The following is a 22468-nucleotide window of genomic DNA, read 5'->3' as shown; positions in this document are numbered from 1 at the left end:
GCCGTGTTTTTATGTACCAAAGTCAAGGCCACCGTCTCCGCACGTGTTAACAAACCCCAGACCTTTCCACATTTAATCCCACAAACCCAGGCTCCCGAGAGCTCCAAGTCAACTTTCAGCTTTTTGAAAGTTTCCAGGCAGGGAGCAAAAGGTTCCGAGTTCAGCTCAAACTGACTGCACTTAAAATCTGACTCTTTCCATTTCGTTTCGCCCCCGGAGCCCCTTCCCCTCTGGTACCTATTTTGAACACTCCCTGGGGACAGCAGTCGGGACTTGAGGGTGCCCAGAAGCCCTGGGAGCGAGCTGTGCCAGCCCAGGAGGACCTCGGTGCTCCAAATCCAGACGGCTATTTCGAGTTCTTGTGGGAACCAAGCTCCATCCAATAAATATTACAAGTCATCCTGGGAGAACGGTCGGGAAAACATACATTTTAATGCTGACAGGCACAAACTTTCCTCTTTTTTTTTTTTTTTTTAAGAAATAACCCTAAGCAGCTATGCAAACAAACGTTTCTGCTGTATGTTTTTTGCTTTCCTGCAAGCCGTGTCGTTGCAGCCCCTTGGTGGGAATCCTGCCCTGTTGTAGGGCCCACTGGTGATTCAGGTGGGCTTGTGCTCAGTCACCTGCTTAAGCTGTACACCAAAAAGTCACTAAAAGCCAGCTGAAAAAGGGTTGCTTGCCTGCAGCAGCACAGCTCGAGGCTCTCACGAGAGCAGGGGACCTGTAGGAGCCGTGGCAGTGCCACGTGTGTTTGGAGGAAGCCTCCTGCCCTTTGCTACAGTGCCCGCGCAGGGACGCCCCAGCACTGGCTGGCTGTTTGTCATTAGTTATGATTCAGGAGAAAAGCAAACTGAATAAACCGCAGGATTTGGCTCGAGCTAATCGAAGCCAGCACTTTCTGTCCTGCAAAAGTGCTACAACACAGCTGGGGTGGGCACAGAGCGACGTAAACCCCCTTTTTTGCCCATTTTGGAGGAAAGGAGCTGGTGTAAGCAACTGGCCCACGACAATTCTTGCCAAGAGCTACCAGGGACACAAGGTGGAACTGGAAATAAAGTTTCTAAAGCCTTGGAAAGGATTTGCAGGGGGCTGCTAAGCAGACAACCCCAAAACTGCTGGAGATCAGGGATGGTTCTGGAAAAAGGAGCATCACAGCCCTGTCCCTGCTCTTCCCTCAGTGCCCAGAAGCAGTGCATTAGGTCAGAGGGACGCTGGGGCTGAAGCAGCTCTTATGTTCTTAAGAAAGTTCATCTCCTCCTCCTCATCTTTGGCAGGGCTATAAAAAGATGCCCCGCATCGCTCTGGAGGCGATTAGCGCTGATCCCACGCAGGAGAAAAGCCCCAAGGGAGGGAGAGATTGGGGCGGGCAGCAGTCTAGGAACTACGAGCCTAGTTCCTAGACTCCAAAAAAAAAATAAAAATCGGAGCTGTAGGAAAAACAGAAAAGGAGACAAGAGAGAAAATAATGGGAAAAAAGCAAGGAGCGAGGAGCCGGGCAGGAAACGGCTGCAGGGTGGAGCTGCCTAATGTAATGTCTACACAATTTAAGGGTAAGGCTGTAAGAGAAACAGCTCAGGCAGTGGGTGGTAAGGCAGCCCTGAGTGACTTCACATTTGAAATATTTAAACATTACAAGGGCTTGAAGGTGTACTTGGCTAGTACAAAAGAGCTTGTTTAATGCTTTTACTTTTCCAAGGGCCAGTCCCTTTCATGCTTTTCTTCCTAAATGTAAGGATAAGTAAACACATTTAGCGCTGATAGCCCAGGCAGCTCCGCCAGCCAGTAACAAATCGACCCGTGCAGGGTTGACACAGGCCAGGAACCACCCCGGGAGGATTTATTTTCACAAACAAGGCTGGCAGTGTTTTATTAACTTCATTTGAAGCACTTCACCTAGCGCACCCTCTACGCTTGGGCAAGGCACTCGTCTCCTTTCGGGGAGACCACCCCTCTTCAAGCTATTTTAACCTTTAACAACCTTTTTTTCCCCCTCGGGGAATTTGGAGGCTGCAGCTTCGCTTCTCACGCAGCATTTTGGGCGCCTCAGCAGCGGGGCACGGCTGATATAGGGCCGAAAGGCTGGTGCCTGTGCCTGACCTAAGCCTGGAGCCCCACAACTCCCACCATAAAACCACGACGATGCTTCTCAGCCCTCCCTGCAGGTGCTGAGGAGCGCATCTCACGATGCTTTGTACCCTGAGCCTCAGCTCCCTCCTGCCACGGGGAAAGCAGGAGGGGAGCATCAGCTCTGAAAGGACTCAGTTCCAGTCCTGGAAGGCGATTTCCAGGTGGAGATCCTTTCTTTTCCCCCTCCTGTGGCCAATTTAGCTCGGTTTGCATGTGTACGGCAGCAGAGATGGGGTTAGACCTCAGTGCTCTTGGTGGAAATGACAGCCTCCGATGCCATACGCGGCCCTGGGAGTTGCAGAGGCAGTAGCAGATAAGGAGCAGAGTAATGACAGCCCTGCAAGGAGAGGAAGAGAGCTCGAAACTCAGACAAAACAATACAGCGAGGGATTAAGAAATCAGGGAAAACGCAGATGCTACAGCAGACAAGGAACTGCTGCCTCCAGGGATAATTTTATGGATGCTGGCAGGGAAAGGCCGCTGCTCGGCGGCCAAGGCAGCCGCATGAGCTAGCAGGATGAGAAGGGGAGGAGAGCTCAGCCACGAGTCTCTAATCTCTTTCCACGGGACAAGCACAAATACACCTGGAGTCTGTCTTCAAGCCTGAAGCAGAGCAGGAATGAGGTTTTAATAGACGCACTGTAGCCGTTCCCAGTTATTACAGCAAACAAACAAACCACCCCCACGCAAAATAAACCTCTGAGCGCAAGGGAAGCTGACAGCACCTCGCTAGAAAGCGCGGCTGGTCTTCAGAGGAGAGAAAGTCTGCTAGACGTGACCACAGGAAACCCGTTATTAAAGCTCACTCGGCTCAGCCTGTGGTTATTCATGTTCTGGAGAACATTCTTGGACAGTTAGTACAAAGATTACTGTGTCTCTCCTACAGATTATCCTAAAGCAACTCTTTAGACAAAGAGAGCTGAGAGCGGTTCCAGAGCACTCCCGCATCTGCCCCCTTCTGTGTATGAATCAGCACTGCAATGGCCCCGCCACGTGTGCTCGATGCAAAGAGATGATCAGGAGCAAATTCAACATCAAAACCCACCTGGGAGATGCTTTAGTCAGCTGAAATTGGAGGCAGCAACACCCCACGTAATGTTTTTAAACTGGGCTCAGTAAAAATAAAGGGCCTGATGCATCGATAAGGACCGGTGCACCGACAGCACCGCGCATCTCAGCGCTTCCCTGCTACGGGGAGCGCTTCTTCCCCACCTGCTGATGGGGCACAAGATAAAACCCCGACCCATCTGAGCGATATAAAGCACCTCAGGGAAGGGGATGTGACACCTCCAGCAGCTGGGTGGGCGAGCCAGAGGCTGGGCTGCGTTGTGGTTAGCAGACACCTCGCTGAAAGGCAGCGCTTCTGCAGCAGCCTCCGTCTGTCGGTAACTGCTCCGAGTTTCGGGGCCGAGCCCTCTGTAAAAGAGTTACAACAACACCAGCTGCTCCTCTCGAAAGATCGCCCTGCGAAGTGCAAAGTCCCCCGAAACTAAACGAATGCAAACGACAGTCATATAGGACCTCGAGTCTGGGCTAATTAGTTAGTGAGCGCTTCAGAGTGCTCTGGGTGATGTTTTCCAGCCAGTTTCAGGGACTCCTGAACACAACTGCCGTTAAAAAAATACAAACATGGAAATTCAGCCACTTCAGCTCGCTGGGAAACCTCGCAGCGAGAGGTTTAAACTGATAGAGAAGCAGTTGCAGAGTCTTAAGACCTTTTTTTATGTGCGTGTGGGTGGGAAATGAGCTTAACTCCATGCACCAGGCTTCTGTGGTCTCTCTGATGCTGGAGACAAACATATTCTGGGCTGTCAGCAAACCTGGAACCACCCAGGGAACTTCACAGAAGAGCTTTTAAGTGAGGAGACAGGTGATGAACGCTCGCGGCCCTGCTGTGTTCCTGCTCCAGACCACCCACGTGCCCCCATGGGCTCACGTGCTTCAGTTCCCCGCTTGCTTTCCTCCTCCCCGAGTCATTTTAGATCTCACCGAGCTCAAACGGTTTAGGAAAAGGACACGGTCAGCAGCCAGCATGTCATTAATGACTATTAATTGTGTGGGGAGTGGAAAAAGGACGCTCATCGGTAGCAGTCAAGTTACTTCCCTTTATCCCGGGTGGGGAAGCAGTAACCATTGGACTCGGTGCAGTTAAATTAGTTCCAAATGTAGCCCAGCCGGCCGATTTAGTGTAAATATTCAGCTCAGATTCAAAGACTCGGGTTGTGCCTTGGGGTGAGGGTGAAGGGAGAGCTGTTTCCCGATCCAGAGGTGACACCTAGAGGAAGAGGATTTCATTGCGTGCTTGGCAGTTCTTGAAGAGGCTGAAAAAGGAGTCTGAAAGCTTTCCCTGAAGCTCCATTTGCAGTGGTTTTGGAGTCTCTGCTTTTATCCTAGGACAGGATAAAATAGCCCAGGAGGCCTCAACCCCCCCCCAGCAGTAGGAAAGCTGATTTATTGCTTTATGCCCTTCCTAACAGACCTTGCCTCCGTTCCCCAGACTCAAACTCCACACATTTTGCTTTTTAAGCCTCTCTCTGTCTTATTTACACGCCCTGAACAGCCTCAGCCATGGAGGTGAGGCTAAAAAAGCCATCCAGGCACAGGCCAGCTCCAAAGGAAGCCAGGCTCCTTCACCACCAGTCCTTGGAGCGACTTGCTAAAACACGCAGGAGGCTTCAGCCAAGGTTGGTGTTCCTCCTCCGCGTCAGGCAGTGCGGCCCCAGATTTGCAATTCTAATCACGTTCCTAGCTCCGAGCCTTTTCTGCTGTCTGTTTGCCACGGCTGCCCCAAAACAAACACGGAGAATAAAGGTGAGCAGCAAAGCGTCCAAATAGGGCAGGGATGAGGGTTGTAACACGGAGCCTGCAAGGCCGTGGCTGCACGGATGTGTTTTACACCCCTGCTCGCGGGTGTAAATGCCTCTTTTGGAGAAGTTGTTGAAAAATACGGGGTTCTGTGCAAGGAACAAAAATTGTCTTGTCCACCTGGGACCCATCCAAGCATCTGAGAGGCCTGAGATAATCCATGACTCTTCCCTCCCTCTTAAAAGGCTGCTGGGAGGGTGTCCGGTCCATCCCAGCCTTAATTTCTGGGAAGACTTCAAAGGAACCCTCAATGAAATTGCCCGAGGAGGGCAAGGCAGCAGGAAGCCAAAGCCTGTGATCAAGCCTGCCTCCCTGACCATTTGCAGGTAAAGCTGAAGGTTTGCTCAGACAATTGCTCGCAATTATGTTAAATGCTTAATGAGGTGCTTCCCCTCTCACCAGGATGTGGTAACCGGGGGACCACCAGCCCTGTAGCACGGTGGCCTTGAAGAGATTTGCTGACAACCTCTAATTCCTTTGCTTCTCCCAGCAAAGGCGGGAGGTTGAACTGAATCAACAAAGCTGCAAGACTTAAACAGTGAGAAGCGCAAGGTAAGTATTTAGGCAAGTCAATGCTATGTGAAATTGTGGCTGCTTTCCAGGGACTGCTGAAGTTTGCCCTGCCGAGTACAAAAGCTGGACAAAAATGAAGATGTGCAGCTAGGAGGATGAAGTTAATGACCATTTAAAACACTTTTTGGAAGCAAACCATCACCTGCTGTTTTCTCCACCTCCCTGAGTACACTAATGGTGTGTCAGGGTTTAGTTTGGAAGACCAACCTGATTCCTAAACTCATCCCTGCAGCCTTTGTTTTCAGGGCTTGTCAGGAGGTGATAAAGTCACAAAAAAACTGCTGCCCACACATGGCTGCAAGGACCAAAACTGATATTTTGTGTTCTTCTACCTCATTTACCAAAGGCTCACTTCATGGCTCTCCATTGCATGGAGGATTATTTCCTAATCTGGAGTATTTTAAAGCTTTGCTTTAGCGTGGAGCTGTCTGTAGCTTCATCTAAGCATATAAAGTGATTCTAGCTTTCACTCACACATCAGGTTTTTAAAAGACCCTTCGATTACAGCAGTGAAGGCACCAGCTTCGCCCTACAGACACTAAACAAGGACCCACGCTGTGTGAAATACACTATCTTCAGGAACAGCTCCCATGCAAACAGGAATTCCTGTTACTTGAGCGCAGAATTTTGAAATTCAAATAAGGATTCGGCGTGTTCTGAACACTTATTTCAGCTCAAAGAGCAGACAAGCATTACCAGGATAAAAGGAACACAAGTAATGAAATTTCATCAGGATCCCCAGGAACTATTCATATGATTTATTTTTTTAAGTACTGTCTAATCTTCAATCCACTGACTTTAATTTGGGGTGGAAAAAGCTTTTCGATCCCAGTTAACTGCTTTATCTCAGCAGCAGCACCAGGAGCTTCCTCCTCATTAATTATTTTTTAGAAACATAATTTTATGAAATTTTCCCTTTCTCTCACCCCGCTATTCCCAGTTTGTTCGTCTCTTGCTATCGCATTCCTTTCTGGGAAGAGTTCTTCCTTCCACAAATTATTCTCAGGGCTGCCTTTATCACTCTTTTCCTTTCTCAGGCATGTCGAAATTTTCCTTTAAGTTTCATTGCTTCAGGGGTTTGATACTCAGCAGAAACCCCGTGTTTCCTGCCGTTTCTTCAGAGCAAGCACACAGAAGATAGCAGACTCAAAGCTGATGCAGAAACGAAAGCATAAAACATACTGGCAGATCTGACAGGAAAGGAAGAGAAGGGAGGAAGGGGGAAAAAATGAAGACGAGAAGCATCTTCAGCCAACTGATAACAGAGCTAGAAAACACGCGTTAATGGGAAGGGTGAAGTTTTTCCAGTATCCAGAGAGGAAATCCTTGCGAGTCAGCCACGATGCGAAGTTACTGCGACTTGCAAATGGACTGGCACTTGAAGTGAATCCGTTGGACAAAGCACTCTGGGGTAAATTCCTGTAAATAGGGTAAAATCTGGGAATTTACTAGGAATTTTGCTATCAGTTTCAGCAAAGTTGTGTATTTATGTGTGCATTGCTTTGAAAAAAAGCACTAAGATTTAAAAAAAAAAAAAAAAAAAAAGCATTGCTGGAAAGCCCACTGAGTATTCCCGAAGGAGAGAAATCAAACAAAGACAACTTCTCAGCACAATAAGGTCCAGAAGAAATTGGGTGATTCCAGGTTCACCCCAGCTTCACAGCCCAAGCTGTCTTCCACCAGCAGGCCTTGTTCAGGTACTTTTAGAGGCTCCCGAGCCGTTTGCTTACTGCCACAAGCACCAACACCCTCTACAACCACCAAAAGATACCACTTCCATGGTTACCACCTAACACTCTATATAAAAGAATCTATTTTTACATAAAAATATGTATTTATATAACAGTGAACGTATATTTACACATTTTAAAATCAAATACCGACAGTTGCCTTCTTCCCAGCCTCCAGCAAAGATGAGCCCCTAATTTGGGAATCCTGCATTTATAAAATTAAGTTAACGAGCAAGCACTAATTCAAACAATCATTGTCTTCCTACAGAAAGATTCACGGGCTGCAACCACTAAGCACGCACACTAAAGTGCTCTAAACCATGTCCCCATGCTCCCTGATATCAATAATTATTTTATATTTCTCTTGGATTATTGTAATAAAAGAAACTGCTCCTGCGAATGGGAACAGCTTGGCAGATTTATTACTTCTGCAAACCCGAAGGGGACTTCAGCAAGTGCAGGACTTCTGCGTTGGCACTTCTCAAAAGTGGTCCAAGACGTTTGCTCACATCCTTCCACATGTCAGTGGTTCTCAAAACTTCAGCACTGAGTATTAAAATGCTGCTTCTTCCTAACGGGCTGGGTTTTACCACCCAGAAAACTGAAACCAAAAGGAATTAAGCAAAAGCTTTGTGTTAGAACAGAACCTGGAAGCCTTGACATCCGCTGTGATGCCAAACTGAAGAGCAGCACTTGCTCAGTCAGGAAGGGAACAATGCAAACCCTTAAAGGTGTGCAAAGCTCTAAAATCTGGAAGCTTGAACTGACAATAGAAGTTGAAGATGTCCCATAAATCCTATTAATGGAAAAACAGTGCTGTCCCCTTCTTCCAGGCACGTGAACGCCTCTTCTTCACCCCACACAGGCTCGCCTATCCACACAACAGACAATTTTGGAGGTTAACAACAATCCTGCCCCTACGTGACACGCCCAGCACTGCATTAAACTCCCTCGCATCTAAATACACCAGGAGGGAGCACCCCCTGTGGGGAGCATTGAGCCCTGCTGCTCCTCCAGCACACTTGGAGATTTCACCACCAAGAACATGAGGTTTGCTGGCTACCACCTGGAAACCTGCACACCAGCACGTGAAAATAAATACCAAGTGACTTGATAATCAGAAGCCTTACGGGTCCACCTGGGCAGGAAAGGATCTTGCCAGCAGTTTTTGTGTTTTCCATTGTTACTTTGATTTAGAAAATACTTTATGGAGCCAAACTAACTCACCAGTTCTTTTCAATCTGAGCTCTTGAACTCCAGAAGCAAAACTGGAAGTTTAAATTTCCCAAGAGGGAAGAGCAAGCAATGGGAGCTGGTGGAATACTTTGAGCTCAACAGTTTCAAGGCTTGTGTGTGAAGCTAGAGCAGTCAGGGAAGGAGCTACACCCTGAGTCTACGTTGATTTTAGATCCATTAGGCACCACAGAAAGCACCAAAGCACAAGGATGCTGGTCTGAAGCACTGGCTCCACGTTCTGGTTAGAGCTCAAGTTCTTACAATCCCTTCTCACCAAGCAGAGATGCGAGGACAAGGTCTGCTACGCTTCTGGAGGTGAGATTATGAGTCAGGAAACAAGATGACTTCGGTATCACTTGAACTTCATGCTTAAACACATGTCAAAATCTTGTTCTTGCAAAAAAACCAAAAAAAAGTCAAACAGAGCCTTTCCCAACACCTAAACTCTGGTCACTGTTTGGATACACCAGGCCTTTATCTTCTTTATCACTGATTTAACACTTTCCCTGACTTTATGTAAGGTAAAGACCACCTTTATGTTGTCTCAGTCTCCCCTGATGCACCAGAGAGCCCACAGGATGCAGTCAAGACACGCAGAGTCTCCTCCTCAACATAACTGAGAAAGATGCCTGCATTGCAACTCCTTTGTAAGAGTTCAGTAAAATGATTCTCCTTGTTTGGAGTCCATCCTCTCCTGGCCAGATGAGCAGGACTGTAAGAATTAGTTTATTTTTCTCAGCCTTTCCCTGCAGAAGCAGGGCTACTCGTTTCATAAAGCTCTTTACATTTTACCGAGACCAACCGTACCATTGATTTTCACCTCCTCTTTCCAAAGTGTATTTCAGATCAACCATCACAACCACCAGTTGTTAGAAGTGCATTTGATAAATCTTTTTGTTTTCTTAAGAAAAACTGCACCTACTTTTAGGTAAGGAGCAGAAGAGAGAGGTCTTCTCTCCATCACACCAACCTTTGCCTACAGCAAGGCCAGGGGAGATACCTAGAGTTCAAAACACCCCTTTTTGGGGAAAAATTATTTCACTGGGTGCCGAGGTACTGAAGGGATCGTTATCATCAAGGGGCCACGTTATCAGGAGATGCTAGCCTTATCTTTTGACTCACAGGCCTGAAGCTGGCTGGGCTCAGCAAAAACCTTTCATCTCCCTCCACCGCGAGCTCCTTATCTGATGGGTGCCTTCTGCAAGGCATCTGCGATGAGCTTGCCCTGCAAATATTAATTGCAGCACTAATAGCTAGGATTAAGCAAATGGATGCTGAGGATAATCGTTTGTGAGTAAAGATAATTATTTGGTAAGTGTAGCATGACTTCTGTTTTACAAGACAATAACAAGTCAGGCTATCATCAGCACGTAGTAATTAAGAGAATTAAGAGCCTGGTGTTGCTCCCCGTCAACGTTCACATAAAGGGAAGCTGAGGGCTGAAAGCTGCCCTCGGTTTTAATAACTGGCTGGGGGCATTTGCCACGGAGTTTAGGAAAGCAGCAGTGCCATGTTTTAGAAAAAGCAGGTTTTGGATATTTTACAGGTCTTTTCTTCTTCCTTAACACCCAGGAACTGAGAGCACACCATGGGGAAGGAGGCTCCAGGGGTGCTAGCAGCATTTCCTAGATATTTGTGCGGAGGCCAATGGAAGTGCATGAAGGGTGAACTTCAGCTCCTTTTACTCTCTCTGCCCATGCTTTAATAAGTTTAGCACATCCTACCAAAAAGGAAACTATTCTCCAGAGCTCTAACTAGTCAGGTATGCTCAAACCTTTGTTCCTTGCAGGAAAACACCAGGTTCAAGGCAGTTCCCTCGCACCAGCAGGCGTTAGTAGGTGTCCACTGGGGTCAGGCTTTCATTCCAGTTTGCTACAAGAACACTATACTGGATTTCAAGAAGTTTTCAGACACTCTGAGCACAGGGAAAGATGAAAATAACTATAAAAAGCTACTAGATATTTCACTAAAAACAAATTAACAACAGTTTATACAGGAAGAAACCAGTTAGTAACTAAAATATACTATATAAAATATATAAATGTGTTTATAAATATATATATAATATATAAATGCCCCTTAGTTTTTGAGGTACTTTCTTCCCAGCCCTCTTCCAGCTGTTGAAATGTTGCAGAGCTCTTGCACAAAGAAGAGATGAAAAGAAACACGAGTAAAGGACACACAAGCAAGACCTTAAGCTTTAAAAAAAACTCATCCTGGTTGGATTTTTGTGTACTGCTGCCCCAGTATCAACATTTTCTTAAAGCAGTTTCAGGCTGAGGCCTGGACACGGTTCAGGTGTCTGTGCTCCTTGCAGCATCACCCATCTCCCAAAAAACTCCACATTTAGGGCCCGTGGCAGCACAAGCGACTGAAGTGGACGCGTATTTGCATACCGTGCCTGGAACATGCTCAGACCCAGACACAGCCTGCTTTTGGAGTAAAACAGTGGTAACATGAGAGCCTCTAGACATTTTCTGAAAGCTGCGCTGTAGCTTCCAATTATGCTGAAGCGATGCATTTTAATAACTACCTTCTTCAGCGCAGCAAAAGTTTCCATTTGTGCTAACTTTGAAGTGATAATGGTAAGGGACGGTGCAGGTTTGCGCTCTTCATTATTATTTTACCAGCCCAAGAAAGTCTGGTGGAATACAGGCTTTAATCACGCCAGAGATCAAGAGCAAGCAAACGCTCACTGCAGAAAAGCCATAATTAGGGAGAAGAAAGAGGTATCGCCATCAAAACCACATCGTGTTAGCTCACAGGCCAACAAACGACTGCCTTGAAATAGGCTCCGTGTGCGCCGCGAATAAACACAAACTGAGTGAAGAGCTCGTAGTAAACCGTGCATAACAAGTGGGTGATCACAGAGGATTTAAAAAGCTTTTTTAAATATGTAAACATCATCTGGGAAGGACTCTCTTCAGCTGTCTGTGAGCCTCATGCTCCTGTGCGGACAAGCAGATTCTCTGCTGCCATCTCTGCTGGGAAGCCTCCTCCTGAGGAGCCTCCCACGGGGCTGCAGGGAAGGCTCCTGCTCTGCACAGCACCTCTTCAGCGAGGGGCCACCACCAAAATCTGGCCTGTTCCCAATTCAGCAACCCCGTGGCCAGAGGGGAAAACGGTTTAGCCACTGCCTGAACGCAAAGCTTTGCTTTTTCGGGTGCTGGCTCAATAGAAAACTCAGCCAGGCACCTGCTGCTGCTCTGCCAAGCTCCTTTGCCAGCCTCCCCTGCTCATCTCTCCAGGCAGCAGCTGTTTGTCCTGCTGCTTTCTCTACCTAACACCAGCCATCCCGCTCCAGACCCCAAGGGCTCCGTGTGACCCTGCGCCACCACCTCCGGCTGCTTTTGCAGGAGGAAAGCTGCAGAATGCTTCTGGGTATCAGAACTGTTAGATTTTGGGCTAAGGACAAGAAAATGTCACGGGTTTATGGGGTTGGAGGTACCTGTCTCCTGGGACACCCCTGCTGGAGGCTGCTCCTTCCCAGTGCCAGCCTCCTGCAGCTTGGCAGGAGATTATGAGAGATGTAAGTCGGGGTTAAATAGCGTGTCTGGGGCAGGAGAGAGGCCTCACTGCTTTATTTGTGTTACCTCAGCGGAGATACCATGCCCCTGAGCTGTCAGCCTCACCTGGATTCACCCCAGCACTAGATACGTGAAGCTGGGAACAAGATCACAACGCGAACAAACCCCCAACGAGGTTTCTTGCACCCATCCCAGCAGCCTACCTGCAGTTTCTTTGCTGTTTTCTAGCTACCAAAGCCAGGGACACGAGGTTCAGAGCAACACCGCTTGATTCTGGGTCAGAAACCAGCTGCCAGCAGAGCAGAAAGTCCTCCTGGTAAATCCATCCTCCTCTCCCACCTCAGGAGAGCTGTGGGCACACTCCTAATTTCTCTGCTCAGATAAATCATCTCTTCTGATGGCATTTTAATCATGATTCACATCATCACGCAACACTGCTGAGGGGGGGAAGATACAAAGGGAAAATAAAGACTTTAAAGCAGACCCCAGATCGCAGCCCTTAGAGGAAATATCCCCAGTTGCATGAAGTCACGGTCTAAAAAAGGGGAAACGAACACTTTAAAAAACAAACTCGGCCAGTTTGAGGCTGCTCAGGAATGTCACAGCCGTGAGGGTCTAAGGGTGCAACAGCAAGGCAGCGGGCGCGAGGGGACGCGGCTAATAAAGGAGATTACCTCGCCCTCAAACCCCGCTGGATGTATTTCGTGCATTCCCAGGCTTTCAAGCAGAGGCCCCGGGCCTGCAACTGGAGCTGTTTGTGCCTGGAGAGATATTTGCCTAAAATCAGCCGGGTGGGCAGGGGACTCCTCCCCTGTGGTCAGGTTACAGAGCTGGAGACAAAGAGCTGCTTCACGCCTGGGTGTGCACGGCAAATCAGCTGGGGGAGAGGCAATCCGTGGTGCGTAAGTGTAAAAATATTTAAATTCTGGTGTGGAAGCACTTGGCTGTGGAGCAAGGGCTTTGCTGAAGCACTCAGAGGGGTTCTTCCATGGACCAAGCAGCGTTCAGTGCCCTGGCTTGTGACATTTCCATCCAGAAGAGCCCCAAATCTGAGGTGCCCACGCTGGCTGCAGCAGGTGGATAGGGGCAGTGACAGCCAAAAGTGGGAAATTGCCCCCTAACCTCACAAGGTCAGCCTGTTTTCAAGCTCAGGGATCCAGCCCCGCAGCAGAACCACTCAGAAATAAGACATTTCTGTGTATCTGGTTAAAGTAATTAAAGAAAAAGCAATGAGACCTGCTTCTGGATGCTTATTCCCTCTCTCTGTTGTAGTTTGCCAGCTCTCCAGAGCGGAAGGGATTAAACAATTTACATTAAATGTTCCAAGTGGTTTGCTCTCCACTATTGGGATGGCAAAACCACAGCTTTGGGCCTCCCAGGACAGGAGCCACCACCAACTGGAGCACCCCGAGCTGGTGGCAGGGCTGGGATGCAGGAATTGGAAGTTTTCCATCTTTTAAGCAAGAGCTGGACTGGAGACCTCCCAAATTCCCTGCTGGCTAAGCCTCCCTGTCATTCTCAGGCCAGCAACTTCTTCAACTCACAGAGCACTGCATGACTGACCAAACCTTGCCGGTGTGTTTCATCACCTCACCAAGACGCTGAAGCCTTCAATTAGTCCATGCTTCTCTAGGGCAGTAATTAAGGAGCCACAATTTGATCATCACGATGGTAATGCAGCCTATTTCTACAAAAAGCATTTATTTCTGAAGTTTGTCGAAGCGTTCTGCCATCCAGAAGACACAACGGTTACTAGAACTAGCCAATATGAAAAGCGAGCTCACCAACATCCACCTTGCTTTCATTTTAAGTCACTTAAAATAGAATATCCATTCTGGCTGTGAGGAATTTCAACAGGTTTCAAACACAGATCTGCCCAGATTGCCCCAGATTATCCCCCAAGGAACAGTTGGGGCACAAAGCAGCTGCCAGGCTTGGATGCAAAGGGCTGGAGTCCCACACAAGGCACAAATAACCACAGCACTGAGGGAGAGACCCCTAGAGGAAGTCATTTCCTAACCTCGAGGGTAATAAAAAGCAGAAATCTCCACTGATCACCCTGGGTTTATCTAGATATGAGTCAGGAGTTGGGTCACCTGGGTCAACTACTGCCCACGAACACATCCAGGCCTCATTATCAGGGTCAACACCGATAAACTGACCTTGGGTTAGTTTATGACATAATGGTTTCTTCCACGGGGTGGTCTTGAGAAAGGTCTCCCAGATCCAATGTATAGAAAGAAATACCAGTAATAGATGATGCACAGAGGGATTTAAAAGTCAGAGTAAAAGCCCGAGGCTTGGCTGAGCCCTCCAAGGGGGACCTGTCCCACTCCAACCCTCCCCAGAGAGCCCAGACCCCACAAAGCAGCCCCAAACTCCATCATCCTTAACAACTCCCCCTGCCCCCAGCCAGAGGAGAAAGACTTTTTCACAGAAGTCTAGGGCCTGCTTAGGACACAAGGATAGAAATAGGATCAACTGCCCCTCTAATGGGTCAGGAACAGGCAAGGAAATGAGTTATGACCTGAAGAAAGGGTCCCCCCCCACACTTTACAATATAAAATGGGGCACTGGGATACCCCACGACCAATTATAGGGCACTCAGGGACCCCCTAAACCCAGATCACTTTATAAGACAGGACAAAAAGCCAGCAGGAGGGGAGAAATCATCCTTATATCCCTATTTTATAAGGTGGGAGGGCAGCGGATCCCCTGGATCCAACAAAACTCCCCTCATGAGGTAGGGGACAGGGATCCCATATAACCGGGGGGGGATTCACCCATAAACCAGAGGGGTGCCCTGAAGGACAGAGTCCCTAAAGGACTGAAGAGATTACCCCCTCACAACACCCACGGGTGGGCTCCAGCCCCTGAGGGGGGTTACGGGGAGGGATCGCGGCTCCTACCGGCTGCACGACGCGGCCCCACCGGGGGTGCTGGCCGCCGGGGGCGAACGGCTGGCGCGGGGCCCTGCACTGGCCCTGCCCCGTCTCCGCCGAGGGGGTTTCAGGCCCGTGGGCTCGGCCTCCATGGTGCTACTCGGGGAAAAAGACAGGGGGGGGGAGACGGGGAACGGGACCCTCCGGGGCTCAGCGGCGCCGCTTCAGCCCGGCACAAAATGGCGGCGGCGGCGCCGGTCCCGGCGGCGCCTCAGCGGTTTGAAAATGGCGGCGGTGCCGGCGGCAGCCAATCAGCGCGGCGGGAGGGGGGCGTTGCTAGGAGACGAGGGGGCGGGATTAAGAGAGGGGCGGGGGGGAAGGCTGAGGGCAGCGCCCCCTGGTGCCCGCCTGAGGGGGGGAGCGCGGGGAGGGGAAACTGAGGCACGGGGCTGGCTCCTCGTCCCTAAATCAAGCGTTGTGTTCCCTTTTCTCCCGTTTTCATCCTTCTTTTCACCTCAGTGAAGTAAAAGGCAGTGCCTCACGCTCCCCCTCCAGAGGGTAGCGGCGTCCCTTTTGTTGGAAGGAGGCAGAAATTGCTGGGTTGATGGAGGAGAACCCCCCTCCCCCTCCTTAATCTCCCCCTAAAACTGAAAAAATAAACTTTGGAAACAAGCTACGGTCTAAAAAACGTGCCTCAGACACTCTGTCAAAATACACACACAAGTGGTTTAAATGTGGTGTGATCTGGGATGTGACCCAGGGTGAGGGCATGGGGCCAAGGCTGTGGCTCCCCTCACAGAGCCGCCTTCCTGACCCCTTTCCCCTCTGGCTTTAGCAAGCTTTTCCCTCTCTCCTGACAAAAAATAATAATAATAAAAAAAGAGCAGCATCATGAAACCAGGTGAAAGAGGAAGGTGGGATTTTCATCTCCTGCTTGGGGTGAGATGAGTGGACTCTCACAGGCCACAGTCCCTTGCTGAGGTTTGCAGTGTCCCAGTGTAAAACCACCGTGTAAACTCTTTACAACACGATCTTAAATTCTGATAGTGCTGGGGAACAGCAGATGTTTTGGCTAGGCAGGCATTGGCTAGCAAACCCCACAAATTCTGCCTTGAAAAGCTATCAGACGCCCGCCTGGTTCGTCCCACCCCACTCCAGGTTAAGTGGGGCTTTGAGCAAGACGCAGGGTGAAAATTTAGATATTTAGCTAAGGAGACATGTCCCCCTTGGGTGACATCCCAGTTACCTTCATTTCAGCCCTTCCCCTCTGTGAAAAGTGGCTGTTATATTGGGACAAGGTCTCTCTCATGGAATGGCAGCCCTAATTGTCCCAGTAGAGAGAGTAGGTAATGGTTTATCATTGCTTGGAAATTGGATTTATCTCCTCTGGGGTGCAAGTCTGCTTTTAGACCAGACAGCTTTGGCAAAAAGATCTCCCTTTAACAATGCTGGCACCCCAGATTGCTATGCTGGAACTGCCTTTTACAGTTTATCATCTTCATTTCAGTCGCAGGTTGATCTCAACTTCTGTGCACCGGTTGGATGAAATGCTTTGAAACGCATTAAAAATCCCACACATGCCCAAGGCATTTCACTGCCTTGGCTGTATTTTAGTAATGAATCAGAAATGAATTCTTCAGAGGTACTAAAAATCAAGCCTAACTTTGAAGTGGAACCTGCAACTTGATTCAGAAGAGCAGATACCCCTGCTTTAAGCCGAACAGAGCAGCCTGCCAAAGGGTTAAACACAACCATATGCGAGGCAAAGATTGGAAGGTTTTAGAAAGAAATTGTGCTTCTATTTTGAAATGTGCCACTGGGATAGGAGGAAGAATAAGCACACACAATACGCCAGGCTTACTCTCAGTGGCGTATGCCAGAGCAGTCAGGCTCAGCGCTGATATTATGCCAAAACAAGAGGAATTAATTTTGTTTATTCTATTCCAGTGTAGACTTAACATGACAAAACCGTGAAGTTTCTATTTTTGTCCAAACCCAAACAGTTTAGCAAATTGCATTGTCCCACTCAGTATTTCATTTATATTGGCTAATAGTTACCGATAGACGTTCGCATACTTCATCTCCTCCACTTCATATCCTTTAATTTCTTTCCAGTCCCTCTCCACAGCTCTGTCTCCTGCCCTAGAGACCTCACCGGCTCAGATAAGCCCTGGTTTCTGCAACAGCCATCCACAAACTGGTGTGTCCTCCTGGGTTTGAAAAACTGATAGTCTTTCAGGACTTTTTAAAAATGATTTAATTTATTTTTTTGTTATTTTTTGTTCTGTAGTGGACACAACCACATCCCTGAGCACTGCCTCCCCCCAGTACAGCAGGCTGCGAGCCGTGGGCTTATCAAATGTTTCTTCCATCTGGCTGGAGAACTCAGAGCACAGATGTTAGCGATCTGAAAGGTGCTTTTGGCAGACCTCAACCGCTGAAACTATAAGTGTGTAGGTCATGAGGAGTGGGTCCCCCCAAGTGGGTCCCCCAGGGGTCCCCCCAGGTTTCCCTGGGGACCCAAGGAGTAGGTCCCCAGGGAAAGTCAACACTCTCTTGGTGAAATCAATGCTGAAGGCCCTATTAAACTAAAAACACGATGGGAGAGGACACCACGTGTCCCATCAGCAGGTGCCAGTGTGATGCTGGTTATCCAGGCTGGTGATGTTGTCATAGATCTATGACACGGCCTTGACATCTTCCACGGAGCCTGAATGTGCCTTAGTGGGTTCCCTGTCTTCAAGAAGATTTGTAGGATCTGAATGACCAGAAACACTTGCACACTGATAAGCAGGCACTTGAAGAGGATTTTGTGGGACTCCTACAGATGAGTCTCCAACCCAGATGTAGGTTTTTGAAAGCCACTTTTCCTTAGGAGTCTGTCACAAATGGATTGAGCTGTGGCCACAATGGGGAGGGAAACCCTGAACTCTGAGCTCAAGCAGATTTTTTTTAGCTTGTTACCCACCTCCATCACACTGACCTGTGTTTGCCTTTCAGTTATATGTTCAAAATAAAGTCTCCATCCATCTTCATACAGCATGAGAGTGAACTCAGACTGCCTCCGCTCTGTACCCATTGTGCCTTACCTGCCATTTTGGAAGTCTTGTTAACCAGCACCAAAATCTAACATTACCATCCCGGGGTGTAGTGGTCCCAAAATGTTTTTAACATCTCTCTTCCCACTGCTGCTCAAGGCAACAGTAGAACAGTGGACACCAATCTGGATTTCATCTGTTCACTGGAGACTATGTTATAGAAAGAAGGAAGGTGGTGGTGGAAAGAGGAGAACAGAGCAAGGAGAAGCAGACTGAAAATAAAAGTCCCTGTTACCTTTCTTTATTTATTTTATTTAAGTCTTTACATCCAGAATAGTCATGGGATCTGCTACCAGTGGAGGACAAAGGGGAACCTCAAAGCATGGGACACAGCTCAGAAGAGCTGAAGAACCTCTCGTGGGCCGCAGGACTCCTAGTGCAAAACTTTAGGAGAGCTAAGAAGCCAATCCAGCTGGGAGATCCTTTTCATGCCTCTTGAAACCCTTGTTATTAGATTTCCACTCTTTTTTTTTTGTATCTCTCCAGTGTCTGTGGGCTCGGGGGCTGGTCAGCTGCTCCTCCTGTCCTCTGTCACTGCTGAAGGACTCAGGAGTTTGTTCATTTGCTTCGTTATGGGGATGGAGAAGAAGAAAACCCTTCCTAATGCTGAAATCTGCCTCTCACACATTCCTCCCTTGCTCTGCTGATGCCTACCAGACTGGAGACATCATACCCAAGAGAATGCAGCTTCTCATCCCAGGCAGCTCTGAGGGCAAGCACGGGGCAGGAAGGGTTTGTTAACCTGCTAATAACCAACACGTGAGCACGAGTCTTCATTGGCCTCACCCAATGCCTCCTTCCCCTGCCTTATGTGTGAAACTTAGCAGCTGCATAGCCCTGATAACCGCTCCTTGTGCATTTATGCACTCATCAGAGCTTGGTATTTTAATAAGTGTAAGTGGATTTAGTGTGGTATATAACAATATTATCTCAAAGGCAGGCATTAAGCCCAACACTGCTTGGTACAACCAGTCTCTCTCCTGCCTGTCAGGAGGTCAGGACACGATTTCTGCCTTGCTTCAGGCCGCCTCCTGACTTTATGGCCAAGTCCCTGGTGGTGTCTGAGGCAGTTTACTCCACCAACGATTAAATCAGTGCTTGTCAACGACAAATTAGGGCTGAAGATTGTGCCCACACGATATCCGTGGGGTCTGAGTGCTGAGAGTCCCACTGATGCTACAGCATCCACCTGCTAGCGAGTGCTGCCAGGGGTTGCAAAAGGGTCTCACTGCATTTCCAGGAGCTGGTGGTCCTCCAGGAGAAATCTGAGATTTGAGCTTTGCTCTGTGCTTCTCGTCTTCTTGGCCAGAAAAGATTTTGCTCAAAGGAGCAAAACCTTTAGCCTGCAAGGTTTTCTCTCCCCAGCTCTCAGCAAGGAGGAGTGGAGACTCCGCTGACCTAAATGGAGAGTCTGTCTTGTTAGGACTGTGCCCTTTCGGAAAGATTTCTTTCTTTTTTTCTTTTTTTTTTTTTTTTTTTTGGATTAGAGAGGGAATTAGTAACACATGCATTAAGGACTTGTGGTTCTCCAACAAGCCGACTTAATTAGGTGAAGATTAAAGCACGCTTCATTGACACCGATCTCTTTCAGGATTCAAAGCGTCGAGTTGTGCTGCCGAATTTTATGCACTTGGCAACGTTGCTCGTCGAAGCACTTACACTACTTTGAAAGTAGTCATCTGGAGGATCCGAGGCGGCTTAGACGTTTATGGTGCCATAAAACCTTCGGCCATAAATTGCACATGATTAGGGTGTGTGTCACCATCAGTATTCAGAGCCGTTAAAAAAAATAATACAAAAAAAATCTATTTTCTTGAAAAACCTAGAAAATAAGCGCCATGAAACGACATGAAAATTGCCCTCGCACTCCAGGTAGTCAGCAAGCATTAAGCTAGGCGATATTTGGGGTTCACGGTCACAACAGGAACTCCGCCAAGGGACACGGGCAACTTGTGGAGGGTTTCAGAGCTCTTCAGCGAGGCTTAAGAGAGATCCTAGCTGGCCGAGCTGCTGCTGTGAGCCTGGAGTGATGCATTTCCCAACTGCTGTGCACCACGCAGAATTCATTCCTTTTAGGAGAAAATTAAGCAAATGAGTTTGGATAATCCACGGCGCTCTGCTCTCCCGTCCTCCCTCCTTGCACCTTCTCCAGGCGTGATGGTTGGGCCTCGTTTGGGTTTTGTCTCAGCCCAAGAGCTGAGCAAGGTAAAAAAAGGCAAGTTTTAATAACAGCGCAGCCCTCGCCTGTGTTTTTCCAACGCGTTCCATCTCTCGGAAGATGAAGGAAGAAGAGTTTTGCTCTTACATCTTCAAACCCCTTGTTTACATAGGCTCAATGACAGCATTTATCCTTCTCAGAGCTTTAGGGCCAGTAGAAAAAACCCCGCGAGCTGCAAGCAATCCGAAACGTCACTCATGGGTGAGCTTTGTGGCATGGGAAGGGCTCTTGCCCAAAACTTCTCCGCACAGCTGAGCACAGCAAAGGAACAGGTCCCTAGCTGCAGCTTTACGATGTCCTTTTGATGCTGCTGTGATTTTATTTTCAGCAGCTCCCTATCCTTTTTCTAGAAGGATAACGTGCAGAAATGAGAACATCCCACGCTGCCAAGAACATCCCGGACAGTCAAATGCGTCGACCCATCTTTTCCAGCACGGAACAGATCTCTGTACACTGAATCTTCAAATTAATCCCAATAATACCAATTAAACATCTGCACTGAAACACAATTCTTCCCAAACGCTTGCTGCAAAGCTTCAGCTTTCAGCTCCACCGATGGCAGCGTTGGTACCTCCGAAATCAAACACGAAGGGAAGCACTAAGGGGGAGTTTTTAGACTGCTCGTGAGATTGGCAAGGATTTTTTTTACCCCAGCTTTGCTCTCGATGCTTCCTGTACACAGAGAGGTGGGAAATAAAGGCATCTCATACAAAAGTGGGTCAATAAAGATTTAAATCCACGCTGAAATGCAGCACGGGGCAGTTTCCTGGGGAGCAGGGAATGATGGAGAGGGTCTGGCTCAGTTTCATTTGTTTTAAAACTAAAATTTGCAATACTGGAAGTAGGATCAGCTATAAAGGGAGCAGAGAGCTGTCGGGATCCGTCGCAGGGCTAGATAAAGTCACATCGCTGGCAGAGGAAAAGACACAGCTCTGCCACTTGCCTTTCTGCGAGGAATGTGCACACAAACACACGTGCTCGAGGGCTGGGATGGCTTCAGCTGTACGGAGAGGGAAGTGCAGGAGGCCGGTCACTCGGCGTCCTGCTGAACAAATTGAAACGAAAAGTGCCCGGGAGCTGACGCTAAGGTTGGCCGACGTTCAAGGGCACGAGACAAACTCGTGGCAGGGAAACTCATCGAGTGCTACGGAGCGTGTGGAAACCACACGCCGTTCAGAAAGTCCCCGAGCTGAATAAAAAATCAGCGGAGAGACTTCAGGGGATGTTATATCCATTTCCCCTGCCTTTTACGCTTCTCTAAGCAGCTGCTCACGGCCATGGCTGGGAGCAGGGCACCGGGAGGCAGACCTTTGCCTGACACATCACAGCCACTCTGAAACCCATTAAAGAATAAAAATCCATCTCTCTCCGAGTTACTTTAGCAGAAAGCTTTTCCTTTAAGCATTTACCTCGTTACTTCGAAGCTAATTAAAGGAAGAAGAGTAGAAACAACCCTTTGCAACTGGAGAATGAATCAAAATACATCCTCGTGGGCTCTTGCTACAGCCTAACCCCACCACGACGAAGCCCCTGCCCCACAGCTGGTTGCTATCTGCTTTTGGGGAGGCAGAGTAGAAGCACAGCTGTGCAGACACAGATCCAGAGAAGGTGCTTTCTCCACCCTCGGTTACGGGAATGGCTTCGAGGCAGAGCCTGGATGGGGGAATTCTGCTGGAAGGGCGCGCTGCCGAAATATGCGGTTCCACTCCAATTGAGCCGCCTCGCAGCGTGGGGACGGCTCTGCCAGGGTTTTATTTGGAAAGGAGAGCGAGGGGAGAGGGGAGGGGAGAAGCTGGAATGTCAAAACATCCCAACCTGATAGCCTCGCGACGGAGGCTTTCGGTTTTAACCACTTTTTGCTGGAAACTTTTTGCATTACGGTGGAGAATGCTGCGAGTTCCTACTGATGCCGAATGCTTCTGTTGACAGGGATGTATTGATAATTTATTTTTGTGATAAGATTAACTGATTTTTTATTTTTTATTTTTTGATTATACCGGATCCCCCTGCATCCCAAATCGCTGCACTTGTCTTGCATTGCAAGGAGGTGTTTGCAGGAGCCAAATCTGTGCGTAGGAAGGAGGGGTAGGAAACCACGTAAGTGGATTTGTCCTAACCAAGTGGAGTTGTCCCTCCTTGTATCCTTCAGGCACACAAAATGGGGAAGCAGCAGGATAAAAAACAAACTCTGCATGGACAGAAGCACACGCAG

Source organism: Netta rufina, assembly GCF_964035555.1.
Source record: "Netta rufina genome assembly, chromosome: 1".
NCBI lineage: Eukaryota > Metazoa > Chordata > Aves > Anseriformes > Anatidae > Netta > Netta rufina.
This window is presented reverse-complemented; position numbering follows the sequence as displayed.